Source organism: Brachyhypopomus gauderio, chromosome 5 (assembly GCF_052324685.1).
Source record: "Brachyhypopomus gauderio isolate BG-103 chromosome 5, BGAUD_0.2, whole genome shotgun sequence".
NCBI lineage: Eukaryota > Metazoa > Chordata > Actinopteri > Gymnotiformes > Hypopomidae > Brachyhypopomus > Brachyhypopomus gauderio.
Window position 1 is genome coordinate 10,165,357 of NC_135215.1, and position 20,520 is coordinate 10,185,876.

Genomic DNA, 20,520 nt, shown 5'->3' on the forward strand with positions numbered 1-20,520 from the left:
ATGTGTGAGGTATGTGAGGTGTGTGAGATATGTGAGATGTGTGAGATATGTGAGGTGTGTGAGATATGTGAGATATGTGAGATATGTGAGGTGTGTAAGATGTGTGAGATATGTGAGGTGAGTGATATGTGTGAGATGTGTGAGATATGTAAGGTGTGTGAGATGTGTGAGATGTGTGAGATATGTGAGGTGTGTGAGGTGTGTGATATGTGAGGTGTGTGAGATCCATTAGATGTGAGATGTAAGTTGTGTAAGATATGTGAGATGTGTGAGGTGTGTGAGATATGTGAGGTATGTGAGGTGTGTGAGATATGTGAGATGTGTGAGATATGTGAGGTGTGTGAGATGTGTGAGATATGTGAGGTGTGTCAGATGTGTGAGATATGTGAGGCATGTGAGGTGTGTGAGATATGTGAGGTGTGTGAGATCCATTAGATGTGTGAGATGTAAGTTGTGTAAGATATGTGAGGTGTGAGGTGTGTGAGATATGTAGTGTGTGAGATATGTTAGGTGTGTGAGATGTGTGAGATATGTGAGTGTGTGAGATGTGAGGGGTGTGAGATATGTGAGTTGTGTGAGATATGTGAGGTGTGTGAGATACGTGAGGTGTGTGAGATATGTGAGGAGTGTGAGATGTGTGAGATATGTGAGGTGTGTGAGATACGTGAGATGTGTGAGATATGTGAGGAGTGTGAGATATGTGAGGAGTGTGAGATATGTGAGATGTGTGAGTTGTGTGAGATATGTGAGATGTGTGAGTTGTGTGAGATATGTGAGATGTGTGAGTTGTGTGAGATATGTGAGATGTGTGAGTTGTGTGAGATATGTGAGGTGTGAGATGTGTGAGATATGTGAGATGTGTGAGTTGTGTGAGATATGTGAGGTGAGTGATATGTGTGAGATATGTGAGTTGTGTGAGATATGTGAGGTAAGTGATATGTGTGAGATATGTGAGGTGTGTGAGTTATGTGAGGTGTGTGAGGTGTGTGAGATATGTGAGGTATGTGAGGTGTGTGAGATATGTGAGATGTGTGAGTTGTGTGAGATATGTGAGGTGAGTGATATGTGTGAGATATGTGAGGTGTGTGAGATATGTGAGATGTGTGAGTTGTGTGAGATATGTGAGGTGAGTGATATGTGTGAGATATGTGAGGTGTGTGAGACGTGTGAGGTGTGTGAGGTGTGTGAGATATGTGAGGTGTGTGAGATAAACAAGTACAGATTTTGTTTCACAAGTTCTCAGACCAGGTCCTTCAAGCTCTCCTCCATAGTTTAATCGCACTTGGCTGATTAGCATGTAGCTCGTTATGCTCCCCTCGTGTGACCTGGGAGATCTGTGAAACCATCGATAACCCAGGTAATAAGAACCGTAACATTTTCAGGATTTTGGTATTGACTTGTCTCTGGAGTATTGGTTCTTGTGACATCTCTACACACACACACACACACACACACACACACACTATTTAGACTTTGGTGAGGACACACTCCTGGCTGCTGTGTCCCTGACAGACAGCTGGGTGTTGGAGGAGAGAACCCCGTCTGATACGCTAGACCGCCGGGGCAGCATGCCAAAGCAGTAACGGACCAATAATGGATGAAATGCTGTTTCTCCATCTCTCTCTCTCTCTCTATTTGTGTCACCGTGTCTCATTAATCACACGATGCCGATTTGAGCCATAAATGAACGCCATGCTACACAGCACTCTCTTTCTCTGTTTGGCCTGAATGTGCTAAATGAATGTAATTTAATACACTGTTCTAATCACCTCCATCATTTTAATGTAGCCACTAATGGAAACAAGCTTTGGTCAATGCCTTCTGGATGATTCATCCTCACACATTTCATTTGTTCTGCTTATTCTCTCCCTCTCTCTGTCCCTTTCTTTCCATCTCTCTTTTACCATCTCTCTCTATCCCTCTCCCCTCTCTCTCCTCTTCTATCTCTTTATCCTTCTCTCTCTCTATCCTCTCTCCCTGTCTTTATCCATATTTCTCTCTGCCTCTCTCTTTATCCTCTCTCAGACATTTTCTCTCTCTCTCTTTCTCTCTCTCTCTCTTTCTCTCTCTCTTTCTCTGTTCTTCTCAGACTCTCTTGTCATATGAGATGTGTTACTACACACTCTAACAGCTGCAGTAATCAGGTGAACAGCCCCCTCTCCTGGAACAGCCCCCTCTCCTAGAACAGCCCCCTCCCCTGGAACAGCCCCCTCTTCTGGAACAGCCCCCTCTCCTAGAACAGCCCCCTCCCCTGGAACAGCCCCCTCTCCTGGAACAGCCCCCTCTCCTAGAACAGCCCCCTCCCCTGGAACAGCCCCCTCCCCTGGAACAGCCCCCTCTCCTGGAACAGCCCCCTCCCCTGGAACAGCCCCCTCTCCTAGAACAGCCCCCTCTCCTAAAACAGCCCCCTCCCCTGGAACAGCCCCCTCCCCTGGAACAGCCCCCTCTCCTGGAACAGCCCCCTCCCCTGGAACAGCCCCCTCCCCTGGAACAGCCCCCTCTCCTAGAACAGCCCCCTACCCTGGAACAGCCCCCTCCCCTGGAACAGCCCCACCCAGAAGCTTCGCCTTTAACCTGCCATAGATGTTTATTTTATTTAACCCTGACTGCTGATGGTGAATAAAGTTTCCTCATATTATTTTATTTGGGAACGGGGGCTTTGTATATCATTACGCAGGACTGTCAGGCTTTATACATGTGCACAGTGCCAAAGGTTGCTAAGGTGTTTTCCTAAACTGACAATACTGCCCGCATTGCTTTTAATGGGTCCACAGACCATGAGGATGTTGTTATAAATTGCCTTCACCCCAATTATTGCTCTGGGGTCTTTCAGAAGGAGCTTTTGTGGAATGATTAATTCTTCGAATCAGTTATTTTCTGTGGCCATGGTGGCCAGCTCATTATGGCTACTCTTCTCCAGCAAAGAGACTTTACGACTTGCGCACAGGCCAGTCAAATACTGGGGCCATAGATTTAGACAGCCAATTAGCAGCCGTGCAAAACAGAGCAGAGATGCAGGCAGAGCAGAGAGAAGTGTTAGCAATGAACAATAATGATGACAGCAGACCTGAAATATTAGTGAGACTGAATTCATGAAGCAATGACTGCTGATTATCCAGGATGATGCAGCATCAGTGACAGATGATCTCTGGTGTCATGTTCTCATTTGCTTTGCTGCAGCACTCTGGGGTAATCTGGAGTGTGCTGGGGTACTCTGGAGTGTGCTGGGGTATTCTGGGGTGTTCACTGGTGTTCAGTGGTGTAAAAGTTTCTAAAAAGTCATAGGTGAAACGTAGGATGGACATGTGACTTTAATTGAACTGACGTGATGTGCCTATTTGACTGATATATTTAGTCAAGTACCTTCACAATGCTGTCCTGATGACTGACCACTCATTAATGTATATTAGTACTAATTTTCTGTAACAGATGTATTATATATACAAAAACCAAGAGCAAAACAACTAATGACTTTCTTTCCAATGACATCTGCTTAGTAGCGTAAATTTTCACTCAAATCCCTGTTCTGTTTCTAAGCCATGTTGTTAATTTGCAGGCAAATCTGTCAGTCATGGCACTTGTTCAAGGCAGGCATGTTCACCGATCTGCTGCTACTGTTCAAGGGGAGTTTTTCTGCATAATTAATTGTTTAGTGCATCTTTTGTTGGAGAGCATGCCTAACCCTCACTGTCCTGACACTGCAGGATTCACAATACTGGTCTCTGCACTTTTCCTAATGCTATATTAACACAGTCCTTCTACGCGTTTAACCCTACTGGTTCTGTATGAGTCCCTCTATATGCAGATCTGTCAGGCGGTGAGGAAATTCTGAGAGAGTCTGTGTAATAGACTCTTATTTGACCCCAAAAGATTAGACAATGCAAAAATGGTTTATAAAGGTCTCAAATATTTGACAGGTGGCTTGTATTATAACCATAAAATGCAATTACAGGCAATTATATGTGATTACATGCAATTGCTAACATGGGTGTAAAAATACATCATCCTCCACATTAACATGACATTTCATGTACAAAATGCACCAAAATCATCAAAAAACACCATCAACTTTTCTCACTATTCAATTACTTTCACCAACTGCCACTCCAATTGTGCCTCCCTCCAATCTCAGTTTTCACCTCCTATAAACTTTAAAGATATTCATTCCGTCACAGAGAGAACCCAGCAATCACACCTCCTCACCAGTCTGTACAGTCTCAGTCAGTGGTGAGAGGTGGACTTTGCCTCTACCTTTCTGTCAACCAGAAAGCTGACTTTATCTCAGCTCTAGTATCTTTTTACAACCTCCACTTTCTAGCACTGCCTGAGTCTGGGATCACTCCAGAGAATACTTCAGCGGCAGCCGCTCGACGGTCTACCGACTCCTTCTGTCTCTCCCTGGCTCGATGGCAGAGGAGTAGGCAGCGGCTCGATGGTCTGCCGATTCCTTCTCTCTCTTTCTCTCTCCCTCTTTCTCTCTCTCTCTCTCTCTCTCTCTCTCACTCTCACTCGATGGCAGGAGAGTCAGCAGCTTCTATCCCAGGAGTGGCATTTCACATCCATCTGTCCCATCTTAACATCTCATCATTTGAATGCTCTGCTATAACTGTGTCCTTCCTCACTAAACTTCAAATTATTGTAATCTACAGCCTCCTGGCCCTCTAACTTCACAGAAGAACTGGACATCCCTGCGAGTTCTTTCCCAACTGACAGGACGTCTCTCTCTCTCCTAGGACACTTCAACTGACAGGACATCTCTCTCTCTCTCCTAGGACACATCATCTGACAGGATGCCTCTCTCTCTTCTAGGACACTTCAACCTCCCTTCAAACAAATCAGAATCCATGTACCTCATGACTGTGTTATTATCTTTTGGCCTGACCTTCAATCAATCTCTTCCAACTCAGAAAGCAGGAAGCTTGCTGGATATGATCTTCAGCAGCCCTACCCCAGCTCTTGACTTGACAATAACCCTTCTCCACTATGCAGATCATCAGATTATTTTCATACACACTCTCCCTTTCTGCCCTCTCTATCAAGACCCGCACACACACCCTCCATATCATCACAGTTTCCAGGCTCTCCATCCATCAGCCCTGGAATCCAAAACCCCCTGAGTAATTTTCTTCTCTAACTCTGAAATGTGCTGCTGGCAAATTCTTTCTTTCTTCATCAATAAACAGACTCTGCCCTGCCTACTTCAGGCAAAAGGAAATCTCAGCCCTGCTTCTCGATTGTCTGAGGCACCTTGTAGCAACCACAGGGAACTGAACAGCTGAGAGAAACAGGAGAATACTGCAGCACGAAAAAGACCTCCACTTATTCGATGTTCTCCTCTCAAACTTCTCAAAGTTCTCCAAGTTCCTCTCACAACTGCTGCAAAGTCAGCCTTCACAAAACAAAAAAGCACTGGAAATGTTCATATTGGACAAACACAAGCCTCATTCCTCTTCCTCCATTCACCTCCCACCTTCATCCCTCAGGTGGAGAACGTTAACAGCACCTTTCCTTTCCTCGACCCCACCCCTTCCACATGCCTCCAGCATCGCCTCCCCTTCATCACATCCATGATTAATGGTGCTGTAACATCATGATCGAACCACCTTCTAGACTGCCAGGGTTACACTCACTCTAAACAGAAGCTCTCTCCACCCTCCTGTGTCAGAATGCACTCACCATTATCACCCTTTACTTTCTTCTCTAAAAGTCTCTAAGACATTTCTTGTCTCCTTTGTGTCTTTTTCTCGCTCAGAATGCACTCCAAGATCCCAACCAGTCCCAACCAGGGCTACAGAGAAGATATAGACAATATAGATTCATGCTTCCCATAGGTGTCCCACAAAGATTAATGCTTGGACCTCTTCTTTTTTCTAAACTGGTATTATCCACACATGGTGTCTGCTACCATTACTATGCTGATGACAATCAACTCATTCTCTCATTTCCTCCCTCACATGCTAACAGTTAAATATCTAAATCCTTCTCTAACATCTCATGGAAGGCTGTCTATCATTAAAACTAAATCACGGCAGGACAGAGATGTTGCATATTTCTGGTAATACATATACAATGCATGAAATTAGGGCATGGTTATGGACAAGCACAATTCTTTGTCCGTCACTAGTGTGATCCGGACCTGCTGGTCTCTGTTGTACAACATCAGATGGATTTGGCCATTATCTCCAGAGAAGCCCTCAATGCTTGTTCAGCCCATGGTTTTCTCCACACAGGGCTACTGCGGTGCACATGTGCAGGTCTCTATGCACACGACACAAACCCACGCGAATGTAACAGCGCGTTCGATCAAATTCAGTCACCCACACCAGATTAAATAACCCACATCAGATTAAAAACACTGACGCTTAGCCTACAAAGCCACACAACTCAGAACTCTTTAAGCCAGGTTCACACTACACGACTTTTCAGTCGTCAGGTTTTTGTGCCGTTCGCACTACATGACTGGTTGTGCTGTAATCGCGAGTATTTCAGTTGTTGTGGCTTTCACACTACATGACTGATCGGCGACGCGGGCTCACGAATTAAACGACTGGGGAATCGCAGACTCATCTGGCTGCCGTCCAAAAACACGAGAACACGAAAACGAAACTCTCACGAGAACCAGCAACACCACAAGCTTGGGCTATTTCTGTCCACTTCTTCTCTTTTTTGACTCTGTTGTGGTACAGGTCACTGGACATGTCAAAAAGGCACTGGTGCTCTTGCCAAAGCTCTATCAACTGTTCCTCCATTTCTTGTGTCCACGCAGAGAGAGAGCTTCTTGTAGCCATTATTCTTGTGTACTCCTCGACTGTCGAGCGGAGATATCTTCAGCGGTGCCGCGGTTCTCTCTCCGCGTTCCCATTGGCTGTAGCTAGACGCTGCTGTTGACTCACAGTCGCCGACTGGGCTAGATATTAAACATGCTAGATATTTGCGATGAGTCGGCGACCACTCGGCGACGGCTCGGCGAGCGTCTTTCAGCAGTTCACACTACACGACTGAGCGAGCGCCGAGTGATCGCCGATTTGCCTCCGACCACAGGTTTCTGTCGGCGATCTACAAAAAACAGTCGGCGACTGAAAAACCAGCCTAAAATCGTGTAGTGTGAACCTGGCTTTAGTAAACTGGTGCCCAGAGCACGCCCGGCTCCGCCCCATTCCTGTAAGTCATGTTCTTTGGTTCCCTTTGGCTCCACCCAGCCTCCCTAGCACTAGCAAACTCCCTTGTTTGTTGTTCCTCTATGTGCCAGTGTTTTTCCATGCTTCTGTCCCTCCTTCCAATCTGTGACTCCACCCTCCCACCTGTCCCCCTGTGATTTCTCTTGCTTGCCTGGCCTTTATAAGCCCTGTCTTTCCCCTTGTTCAGGGCTGGTTATTGTTGGTATGATGTTTGTAGGTTTTATATTGAACTTGAGAATCTGTCTTTTTTTGTTAATATCTGGATCTCTTTATGTTTGTCTCCTGGGTTTCACTTTGGTTCTAGTTCCCTGCCAGTTTGTGTTTGTGTCTTCTGCATGGTATCATTTGTTCAGTTTATGTTTTTTTATAATGTCTTCTAGGTCGTTATGGGTTGGATTTGTCTCTATGTTGTACTGCTCACCTGGTATGACCATGGACCATTTAAATGAGTATAGATTTGTCTACAATAATTCTCACTCTTCTCAGCATCTGGGTCCACCCCTTCATCTCTTAACACCACAACCATTACAACATGAACTATCTAAGATGTCCCAAAAGCATCTGATTAATCACTATTCCTGCACTTTTTAAAATCATTTTGAGAGAGGCAATCAAGAGTAAAAGAAAAGCAATTCAAAAGGAACACAAGATTTCAACCACAGGATGGTGGGATAAGATACACAGCGCTACACGTTACACATCGCTACTGCTACACAGTGCTACACGTTACACAGCAGTAGCGCTACACATTACACAGCGCTACGTTACACAGCGCTACGTCACGCAATGCTACATGTTACCCGGCGCTATGTTATACAGCGCTAGTGCTACACAGCTACTTCTAATGAAGAATGAATGGAATGAGGCTCAGGAGAGTTATCTGACCCAAGGATGGAAGCTTCACACACCTTTGCTCTTACCACACACTATGCTTTCACAAAGCTGTAATTTAGGGTGGGGCCACCTGAGGGAGATCAGGCTAACAAGCTCCGATTAGCTCCTGGCTCGTGCCTCCCTCTGGTGGCTGCCAGATAGCGCTATGCGCCAACCATTACAACAAGCAGTTTTTTTTCCATTTTTTGTCAGATACAGCACAACACCTGCAGCAAGCCTACAAATCTGCCCTTGGTGTGCAGGGTTTCCTAATTACACATGCACAGTGCTCTGATCTCTGTATAAAAAAACATTAATGTTGAGCTATACAAACGCTTTACTTCAATTTGCAAAACATTAATTATTGTTGTCATTATTGCCATTAACATTCTCATTAACAATCATTATTAATTATTAGCCATGTTTAAATGAACAGCACAACCTGATTTGTGCAAGTAATTGAAGTATAAAATACAACAGTTTAACAGAAACTGCACAATGAAGGACAACACACCTTACTGACTTAATTTGTTCACTGTATATTTATATTCCACCAAACAGAACCACAGCCTTCTCCAGCCAATCAAAGTCTTATCCAGCCTCTACACCGCCATTACTGGGTCATGTGACCTGAATCAATGACCTTTTGGTGCACAAAATCAAAACTAGCTAACAAAATCCAATTAAAGGATATAAATGCCATACAAAATCAAAAGATGGATGAAAAATCTTTGTTGGATAATCAGATTACGCTAATGCCAATTTCGACCTTAATTTGGCTAAGATTATCTGATTACAGTTTATCTTATTTGGATGCACACTGACTGAATGAATATACCAAGTAATAATTTACCATAAACACATTTATATTTCTGAAAAACAATTTGCAATTCAGTTGTTCTGAATCTCTGACACTAATCTAGTTCTTCAGTTCTCAGTGACAACAACTATCTCACACCACAGCTGTCTCACATGTTTCATATGGCAGACTCTAATCACAATTCTGTGAAGTAATGTACAAAACAGCATACTTTACCTGAGCACAAAAACAACATGAAAAAAAGTTTGCCTCACCTGAGCACAGGTGCCACAAACAGAAAAGCAGTTATCAGAATGCTTCTCAATCTGAGGGGTGGGTGGGGGGTGGAGAGGGGGTATTATACATACTATGTTATACTACTCCATACTACTGTACCGAACGCCATACTACTGCACTGTACTCCATACTACTGCACTGTACTCCATACTACTGCACTATGCTCCATACTACTTCACTGTATTCCATACTACTTCACTGTATTCCATACTACTGCACTGTGCTCCACACTACTGCACTGTACGCTATACTACTGCACTGTGCTCCATACTATTACACTGTACTCCATATTACTACACTGTGCTCCATACTGCTGCACTGTGCTCCATACTACTGCATTGTGCTCCATACTACTGCACTGTATGCTATACTACTGCACTGTGCTCCATACTACTGCACTGTGCTCCATAGTACTGCACTGTGCTCCATACTGCTGCACTGTGCTCCATACTACTGCATTGTACTCCATACTACTGCACTGTGGTCCATACTGCTGCACTGTGCTCAAGTTTTTTACAGTAACTGATTGCATTTCTGCATATAACTGCACTGAATATGTCATTACTGCCAGCACTTAAATTACCTGGTAATGGCCTACAACTGTCTTGTATAATGACACACAACAGTGCTTTTAACACTAAATAAATGTCACAGGAGAAATGCAGAAGCAAAGCACCATGGGTTAGAGGCACAGGAAGAGTAAGACAACGAGTTTCTAACAATAAGAGGAGATCCACAAATTGCTATGGTAACCAAACATGGTCCGACTGTGCAGGAAGCAGCAGTGAGAACACAACTCTGACCCGCACCCCTGGAGCAGGAACCCACAGAACCTTCCTCGCTGAGGATGGGTGAACAGACGAAAATGAGCTCGTACACCACGTGTGATGCACAGCGTGTGCAGGGGTGGTTGGGCAGAGATGGCAACAGACCCGTGACTACGGCTCCCAGCACCACAACAAGAGGCCGGCACTGTCAACATGGTGCAAATATCTCCAGGTGAAAATTTCAGTGTACAGGATGTTCAAGAAATAAATTTCCTGTATGATCTCTTTAATCGGTACACGTACTCTATACCTAATGGGATGCCTTATATTGAACAGTTGGCCTTAAATTTAATAGACTTCCATAAAATGTACAGTAAATTTAACTTGTAATGCACCATGTCTGGAATCATTATTGGACTATTGCACTGCCTTTGAGAAAAGGAAATAGGTTTTCATAAACAGACAACTGGGCATATGGTACAATTGGGCAGATTACAAGATCAGTCAGTGAATGTCTATACAAAGAATTAGTAGAAAAATCCTTTGTGCCCAGTAGATACAGCATTAGAGGTGCAAGTACATAATAACCTGGAATGTCAGTGAGAATTAGGTGACATGAGGAACACGGTGTAAAGACGTCTGTGCAGGAGACCCTACTTCTCCATGCAGTGCTAATGGGGAATTTTGCATTCATAAAGGTCCAGGGAAAAGTAGAGACATCCACCCTCTCCTCCACCCTCTCCTCCACCCACCCTCTCCTCCACTCTCTCCTCCTCTTCTCCTACTCCTGCATGATGGTCTGTTTCCCACAGGACACTGGAGTGTGACACAAATTCAGCTGATGCAAAAGGATACAGAGTGCTGGTAGATCCCTGATGCAGAAGTTAGCAGCATCTCTCTTTGTGCTGCAATCAGTCTGCAAGAGGCCCATCAGCACAGCTCTGAGAATCAGAACGCATCACTCACAGGTCCCCTCAGCCTTGGACCTCTGCAACCCTTCACTAGCAACGACATCCCTGAAATCCCCCATTTATTCAAATCCCTAAACTCCTTTAGTTAGGCAAAGCCAAACAACCAACTCAAAATAAGGTTCTTTTAGTAATAGTTTACTGATAATCAAACTTTTCAACTTTGCAAACAAAATGATAAATCCGGTGAATGCAGAAGTATCAGAGTTACCATGGTGCCCATAGGCTCAGAGTACCAAATAGACAGCAGTGCAATGTGAAAATTGAAAATATTACTTATTAAAATTCAAAATATTCAAAGTATCAGTACAACACACAAAACAGCAGAAACAGACTCACAGTTTTTCCCACTGACATCACGGTCATCACAGCACCTGAGCCATATGTTTTATGTTTGGTTTTGTTTGCATGTTGTGTTCTCTCTTACCTTAACCCCTCTCACCTGTGTTGTGTTCTCCCTGACCTTAACCCCTCTCACCTGTGTTGTGTTCTCTCTTACCTTAACCCCTCTCACCTGTGTTGTGTTCTCTCTGACCTTAACCCCTCTCACCTGTGCTGTGTTCTCCCTGAACTTAAACCCCTCTCACCTGTGTTGTGTTCTCTCTGACCTTAACCCCTCTCACCTGTGTTGTATTCTCCCTGAACTTAAACCCCTCTCACCTGTGTTGTGTTCTCCCTGACCTTAACCCCTCTCACCTGTGTTGTGTTCTCTCTGACCTTAACCCCTCTCACCTGTGTTGTGTTCTCCCTGACCTTAACCCCTCTCACCTGTGTTGTGTTCTCCCTGACCTTAACCCCTCTCACCTGTGTTGTGTTCTCTCTGACCTTAACCCCTCTCACCTGTGTTGTGTTCTCCCTGAACTTAAACCCCTCTCACCTGTGTTGTGTTCTCTCTGACATTAACCCCTCTCACCTGTGTTGTGTTCTCCCTGACATTAACCCCTCTCACCTGTGTTGTTCTCTCTTACCTTAACCCCTCTCACCTGTGTTGTGTTCTCTCTGACATTAACCCCTCTCACCTGTGTTGTTCTCTCTTACCTTAACCCCTCTCACCTGTGTTGTGTTCTCTCTGACATTAACCCCTCTCACCTGTGTTGTGTTCTCCCTGAAATTAACCCCTCTCACCTGTGTTGTTCTCCCTGACCTTAACCCCTCTCACCTGTGTTGTGTTCTCCCTGACCTTAACCCCTCTCACCTGTGTTGTGTTCTCTCTGACCTTAACCCCTCTCACCTGTGTTGTGTTCTCCCTGAACTTAAACCCCTCTCACCTGTGTTGTGTTCTCCCTGAACTTAAACCCCTCTCACCTGTGTTTTGTTCTCCCTGACATTAACCCCTCTCACCTGTGTTGTGTTCTCTCTGACCTTAACCCCTCTCACCTGTGTTGTGTTCTCTCTGACATTAACCCCTCTCACCTGTGTTGTGTTCTCCCTGACATTAACCCCTCTCACCTGTGTTGTTCTCTCTGACCTTAACCCCTCTCACATGTGTTGTGTTCTCTCTGACATTAACCCCTCTCACCTGTGTTGTGTTCTCCCTGACATTAACCCCTCTCACCTGTGTTGTGTTCTCCCTGAACTTAAACCCCTCTCACCTGTGTTGTGTTCTCCCTGACATTAACCCCTCTCACCTGTGTTGTTCTCTCTTACCTTAACCCCTCTCACCTGTGTTGTGTTCTCTCTGACATTAACCCCTCTCACCTGTGTTGTGTTCTCTCTGACATTAACCCCTCTCACCTGTGTTGTGTTCTCTCTGACTTTAACCCCTCTCACCTGTGTTGTGTTCTCCCTGACCTTAACCCCTCTCACCTGTGTTGTGTTCTCCCTGACCTTAACCCCTCTCACCTGTGTTGTGTTCTCTCTGACATTAACCCCTCTCACCTGTGTTGTGTTCTCCCTGACATTAACCCCTCTCACCTGTGTTGTGTTCTCCCTGACATTAACCCCTCTCACCTGTGTTGTGTTCTCCCTGACCTTAACCCCTCTCACCTGTGTTGTGTTCTCCCTGACCTTAACCCCTCTCACCTGTGTTATGTTCTCCCTGACCTTAACCCCTCTCACCTGTGTTGTGTTCTCTCTTACCTTAACCCCTCTCACCTGTGTTGTGTTCTCTCTGACCTTAACCCCTCTCACCTGTGTTGTGTTCTCCCTGACTTTAACCCCTCTCACCTGTGTTGTGTTCTCCCTGACCTTAACCCCTCTCACCTGTGTTGTGTTCTCCCTGACCTTAACCCCTCTCACCTGTGTTGTGTTCTCCCTGACCTTAACCCCTCTCACCTGTGTTGTGTTCTCTCTGACCATTAGGCAACTACAATTTAAACCCATGCATTTAAACCCATGTATTTAATCCCATATATGTAAACCCATGTATGTAAACCCATGTAAAACCCATATATTTTAACCCATGTATTTAAGTCCAGGAATTTAAAACCCATGTATTACTGTGTATGTTCATGGGTGTTATAGTTGTCATTTCTGTTTCAGCCTTTTTGCAAAACACATTTGTACTTAAAGCACATTTTATTCTGTGATGCAGTCATGGTGCATAATGGTGGCCACAAGTGGCAGACGTTAAACTCAATTAAAGCACAGATGTCATAGGTTACACACAATGACTCAAAACTGTCCACACCTGTTTCTAACGATGTGGTGAAACCAATATAAGCAATATAAGAGTGGACAGGTGCAACATGGTGAGCTGAAGGTTGATGCCAAAAATGGATAGAAATAATCTGAGAAGTAGAGGAGGAAGAGTGTGTGTAAGAGGAAGAATATAAGGTACACAGAGGAGGTGTGCTGTACTGATGGAGCTGTGCAGAGGAGGTGTATGTGGAGGAAGAGGATGAGTATGGGGAGGAAGAGGAGGAGTATGATGAGGAAGAGGAGGAGTACGACGAAGTGCAAGACCAGTTTTTTGTAGTAACTGCACGATCCCTTTTTGTACAACTGTAAGACACATGAGGCTGGAAGGACTCTGTGTTCTCCACACAACAACAGGGTCTCATGGTTTACATGGTCATTCAAAACAACACCATTAGCCTGCCTGTAATACAGCACAGTTGTTGACCACCATGTGCACTTTGATGGAATCCCAAATCAGCTTTTCCTCCACTGATTGTGTCCCAAAAGGCAACAGGTTGTACATGAAACAAACGTACAGAACGCCCTTCGAGCACAACTCAGAAATGATCAAAGAACAATTTCAGTATGTACAACCAAGTGTACACTCAGTGTCCATGCAGTGGTAGCACCTGTGCTGGATAGAGGCAAAGTGGTAGCACAGGTGTGTTTTTCATCATACTGTCTGATGTTATGTATCTATTCTCTGGCTCTTTGACCTTGAACTGTTCACATGATTCTGAGCAATTGATTGGACGTGGATGATTCTGCACCGAGGACCCTCGTTATGTCTCCGTCACACACAGAATGTCTGGCCACGCAGCAGGTGGATGAACCCACTGTGGAGACTCCATCTACCACTGTGTCACCACAAGTCATCCCGGTGATGGAGATTCTCTCCTTCAAATGGATTGCTGTCATTTTCCTTCCACGAGGAGAGACGTCAGTAATGATTAATGGAGGTGAAGCAGGCGTGAGGAGCGTGGACTGTTGAGTCATTCATGCGTGTGAACACTGAAATGACAGCTGACGTTGTCCTACAGGATCACGTGGGACAAAACAAGTTTGGCTGTTCTCTGGACTGAACATCCATGAGCTCTATGTCCTCTGTTCTCTGATTTTGTTCTGCCTACAGATTCAAACTGAATACACTATTAAGAACAAAGTGCTTAGTTTTAGTCAGCTGCACAATTTTCATTTATACAAGAAAATGACAAAGCAGACAGCACTGTGGCAGACAGCACTGTGGAAGACAGCACTGTGACAGACAGCACTGTGGCAGACAGCACTGTGGCAGACAGCACTGTGGCAGACAGCACTGTGGAAGACAGCACTGTGACAGACAGCACTGTGGCAGACAGCACTGTGGCAGACAGCACTGTAGAAGACAGCACTGTGGCAGACAGCACTGTGGAAGACAGCACTGTGGCAGACAGCACTGTGGCAGACAGCACTGTGGCAGACAGCACTGTTACAGACAGTGAAAACACTGCTTCCTCTAGAGCAGTAAAGACCACTGACACATATCATTACATCATATTACATCACAGTATCATTACATCATAATATTACACCATAATGCTGCTTACATGCTAGATCGCCAGTTCCAGCTTCAGCAAACTGCTCTCCCTTGTATTGCCTTCTTATTGGTTGATTGCAATGAATCCTTGTGTAAACATTAAGCATCACTCATAATTCCAGCCATCATGTCTTTTCAAGCCACCAACACAGCACTCCGAAAAGGAGGAGAGCACCCATCACAGCAGGAAGGCACCCTCATTAGTGGGCACTGGATTACTGACTGGAGGGGAAGAGACGTCCCCCCGCTCCCCAGAGAGCCACCACACACCTACACTACTGTTGTCACCACATACACCCCCCCCCCCGGTCTCCTGGCCAGGGAGACGTCTGCATCACCAGGGACACAGCAGAGGTCCATGCAGGAGCAGCACCACCATCACTCAGGATTTATAGGCTGCTGCTGCTGAGCTTTGTGTTGACACTTGCGTTTACATTTAACATATGTAAAATATGTTTAACATAAATATCTGTGATTTGTATGTGAAGATGGTTTCCCCATCCTGAAGGTCTCTCCCTGTCCTGAAGGTTTCCCCCCATCCTGAAGGTCTCTCCCTGTCCTGAAGGTTTCCCCCCATCCTGAAGGTTTCCCTGCTGTGCTGGGCCACAGAATCATCAGCTGTGGTGTAGATGACATCCAGTACAGATACGACAATCCCTCAACCTTTTATTCACATTATTCTTTGACAGTGTTTATTGGTGCTCTGTAAGTACTGAAGATATGATAAAAGTGTGCCACGCTAGTCTGTCTGTCCTCGTTTCAGAGCTGTCTGTGGTTTGCAGCAATCATGACATTTTCTTCCGAGTCTATAAGGCGCTGCCAACATGGTATTTTGTAATGGTGGCAGTGTCTGCTTCGTGATTTTCTTCTATAGTTCTGAAAATTGAGCAACTGAGGAAACTAGATACTTTGTTCTTGGTTTGACAATATATGCAGTTTGCTGGCTTTATTCCATTGCAGATAATAGCACATCTGTACTGCAGGAAATATAGTCCAGCATTCACAAGAGGAAGAAGCTATTACAAATGAAAAGCAATAATATAACAAGGACATGATGTCATTGACATGTAGCACCAATACGATTTCAGTACTAACAGTGCATAAGTGAATGAGTGAGTCAGTGTATGTATGAGTGATTGATTCAGTGAGACAGTGAGTGAGTGAGTGAGTGAGTGAGTGAGTGAGTGAGTGAGTGAGTGAGTGAGTCATTGAGTGAGTGAGTATGTGAGTGAGTAAGAGTGAGTCATTGAGTGAGTGAGTGTGTGAGTGAGTGTGAGTTTGTGTGTGAGTGAGTGAGTGAAAGTGAGTGAGTCATTGAGAAAGTGAGTGAGTGAGAGTGAGAGACTGAGTGAGTCAATGACTAATTGAGTGAATGAGTGACTTACAAGCTGGGTCCATGAAGTACGTAACATCTAAAAGACTGAACTGTGGATGAATTACAGCACCTACAGTAACACTGGTGTTCCTCTACAGGGTGTGTTTCATTTAGACCTCCTGTTCTCTCACTGCACAGTGGGGAAAGAATCCCTCTGTGGGCCTGATCCAGCCACAAATACATACAACCACGTTGCCAGGCAGGATTACGCATCAATCTGTAAAGAGATGATTGTCAGGTGGAGCTCCTGATTGGTTGGAAGACTGCCTACACCTGCCTATAGACCAGATGTGTGTGAGTCAGTGGATGGAGGGGTGTGAAATAATGCCTCAGAGTTTTGCGTGAAGAGAAGTACTTGGGTGTTTGGATCAGTGCTACCCTCTCAGACTCATCCACATCATTCCACAATGAAACAAGACACAGCATGTTGTGTGGGCAGCACTGGGATTTGGGTAATAATGTTGCACTGAATGACTGTGTTACATTTGCGGTGATGGCACCCTTCTCATGTGAAATGATCTGGAGCATCTGTCTCTGTTACGTCTCATTGCTGTCTCTGTTACGTCTCACTCCTGTCTGCTCCACCTGATCAGTCTCGTACCAGCAACACAGCAACAGCCACCACACGTGACCTCCTGAGCACTGGGGCAAGTACACTGACCAAACCATGACAACTGACCAATCCATCACAACTGACCAATCCATCACAACTGACCAATCCATCACAACTGATCAAACCATCTCCACTGACCAAATCATCACCACTGACCAAACCATCACAACTGATCAAACCATCTCAACTGACCAAACCATCACAACTGATCATACCATCTCCACTGACCAAACCTTTACGACAATCACAGTGTTCTTCAAAGCAGAGTGAAGCTGCTTCATTCTGATTCAGTGTTGTTCTGGGTCCACTCTAATGGTGGCCCACACATTTCTCAGAATTAGAAATCATTCTCTGAGAAAACAGTGTTGGGGCTTCCCTGGCGTGTCCTGCTCAGCACCCATAATCCTTCCTCTCCCTCCCCAAAGAGTCCGTTGGCAGGATGAATATTAGCTTTGATTCTGGAGGTTAGTAATTCACAAATGTAAATGCCATATTTTGTCAATTGTGATTTTTTCACCACAATCGAAATTTGTCCTCCGCTTTTAACCCATCTGTGCAGTTAGAACACATACACACAGACATTAGTGATTACTAGGGGGCTGTGGATCACACGTGCCCAGAGCGGTGGGCAGCCCTAGCCCAGCGCCCGGGGAGCATTTGGGGTTAGGTGCCTTGCTCAAGGGCACCTCAATCATGGCTTCAGGTCTGGGAATTGAACCCACGACCCTCCAGTCACAAGACCAGTTCCTTACCACCAGGCCATGGTTGCCCATGACTACTTCATGGATAATCCTTGTAGAATCATTTATAGAATAAGTTAGATTTATAATAATCTTTGTAGAATAAAATGTTGTTTTTGTGGAAAATCCTGTGACTGAGTTCTTCTTAACAAAGCTTCTGTCTGAGATAGATGTGGAGGAACAATATGGACTAATATGGCGTTTGGTATCGGAGACCATGACCAGTGCTGCTCATCTGTGTCTGTTGTCACATGCGTCTTCCTCTCGGCCTTTGACTCTAGGGTACATGCTGCCAGAACTGGGAGGGTTAGGGTTTGTTTTATGTTTTATGTGTGTGATGTTTTAAGATAGAAGGAGCTGTGTGTGACAACCCCATGAATCACTCTGACATCACAGCTGACCCGTGTCATACGTCTGAAGCTGTCTGATTCAACCAGACTGCTCTGACATCACAGCTGACCCATGTTAATCAGAAGGTGTCTGATTCAGCCAGACTGCTCTGACATCACAGCTGACCCATGTTAATCAGAAGGTGTCTGATTCAGCCAGACTGCTATGACATCACAGCTGACCTGTATCATACGTCTGAAGCTGTCTGATTCAACCAGACTGCTCTGACATCACAGCTGACCCATGTTAATCAGAAGGTGTCTGATTCAGCCAGACTGCTATGACATCACAGCTGACCTGTATCATACGTCTGAAGCTGTCTGATTCAGCCAGACTGCTCTGACATCACAGATGACCCGTGTCATACATCTGAAGTTGTCTGATTCAGCCAGACTACTCTGACATCACAGCTGACCCGTGTCATCCGTATGAAGCTGTCTGATTCACCCAGACTGCTATGACATCAGGCCACGTAAGCAGCTCTGTTGTTCCTGCTCCACTGTTGCCAGTGCTTCACCACACGTCTCCCCCCACAAACCATCACTCAGAAGGGGAGCCATGCAAAGCCACATTGCCAGATGTTCATCTCACTCCCATCAGTTTCAGGTTATAACACCAAATTCAAATGGTAATGTGAGCAGTGATGAATTAGAGAGCTGCAGTGTGGAACCACAGGGAAGATGAAGGGGGCACAGTACAGTCCTGGGCAACAGCCCTGTCTCCTGGGCAACAGCCCTGTCTCCTGGGCAACAGTCTTCTCTCTTAGGCAATAATATGTGGGTTTGGTCGATTTTCTCATGCTTGGGGTTGGACATTCATATGAGAACTTTGACAGAACTGATGACAAAGCTCTTAACACAGAGAATCTGACTATGTCAGTACTCCATCAGCACAGCTCTGTCAGTACAGCTCCATCAGCACAGTTCCATCAGCACAGCTCCATTATCACAGCTCCATCAGCACAGCTCCATCAACACAGCTCCATTATCACAGCTCCAACAGTACAGCACAGCTCCATCAGCACAGCTCCATCAACACAGCTCCATTATCACAGCTCCATCAGCACAGCTCCGTCAACACAGCTCCATTATCACAGCTCCAACAGTACAGCACAGCTCCATCAGCACAGCTCCATCAACACAGCTCCATTATCACAGCTCCATCAGTACAGCACAGCTCCATCAGTACTGCACAGCTCCATCAGTACAGCACAGCTCCATCAGTACTGCACAGCTCCATTAACACAGCTCCATTATCACAGCTCCATCAGCACAGCTCCATCAGTACAGCTTCATTATCACAGCTCCATCAGTATAGCACAGCTCCATCAGTATAGTACATTTCCATCAGTACAGCACAGCTCCATCAGTATAGTACATCTCCATCAGTACAGCACAGCTCCATCAGGAGTTGTGCTGCAGGTCTGTGCTGTTCCAGCACAGTGGCAGGGAGGACAAGGGTGCCAAATGAGCCAAATTGCCAGAGGACTTTGGTCACTTGGGGAAAGAGAAGATTTAGTAGAATGAGAAGAATTCGAGGAATGTGAATCAGAGGAATGTGAGGAATGAAAGGAATGAGAAGACTGTGAAGAAAGAGAATAAGGAGAGAAGTCTTCTGAAGTAGAGGGGATATTGATAGCAGACAGAGTGAGGGACAAGCAGCCTCTCACAGCTGGGTGCGCTGGTTTGGAAGAACTCACATAAACAAAGGGGGCTTTGTGAATAGCAGCTGTTAAACATCCAGGAATGAAATATAAAGGAGAGAGAGAGAGAGAGAGAGAGAGGAACACAGGTGTACTGAAATATGAGCAAGACTGCAGGAAATCAACCATGAAGAAAGAAACAACAGGCTGAAGAAAGGTGAGAAGCTGATTCACACACACACACACACACGCACGCACGCACGCACGCACGCACGCACGCACACACACACACACACACACACACACACACACACACACACACACACACACACACACACACACACATACACACACACACACACACACACACACACACACACACACACACACACACACAAATAGAAGGCAGGGGCTCTAAGTAGCAGGGACAGTGTGACATAGGGTACATGTGTCCAGGGTACATGTGTCCAGGGTACATGTGTCCAGGGTGTGATGAGGAGTTTAGTGTAGTGCAGCGTCATACATGGTTAAGAGAGCAACATAAGCAGCATCTGGTCACTCTGCACACACACACACACACACACACACACACACACGTATGCAGTGTCTGGTCACTCTGCAAACACAGAGGCGTGAAACACACTGGCCAGCTCATTATGCTCCATAAGAAACTGTGAATTTAC

General features: G+C 45.4%; 1 protein-coding gene across 1 annotated transcript in view; it reads right to left on the reverse strand.

The window, feature by feature from the left end:
• The window catches only part of grm8a (glutamate receptor, metabotropic 8a), a 177,827-nt gene that overhangs the window by 76,424 nt on the left and 80,883 nt on the right, over nucleotides 1-20,520 (reverse strand). The window lies entirely within an intron of this gene.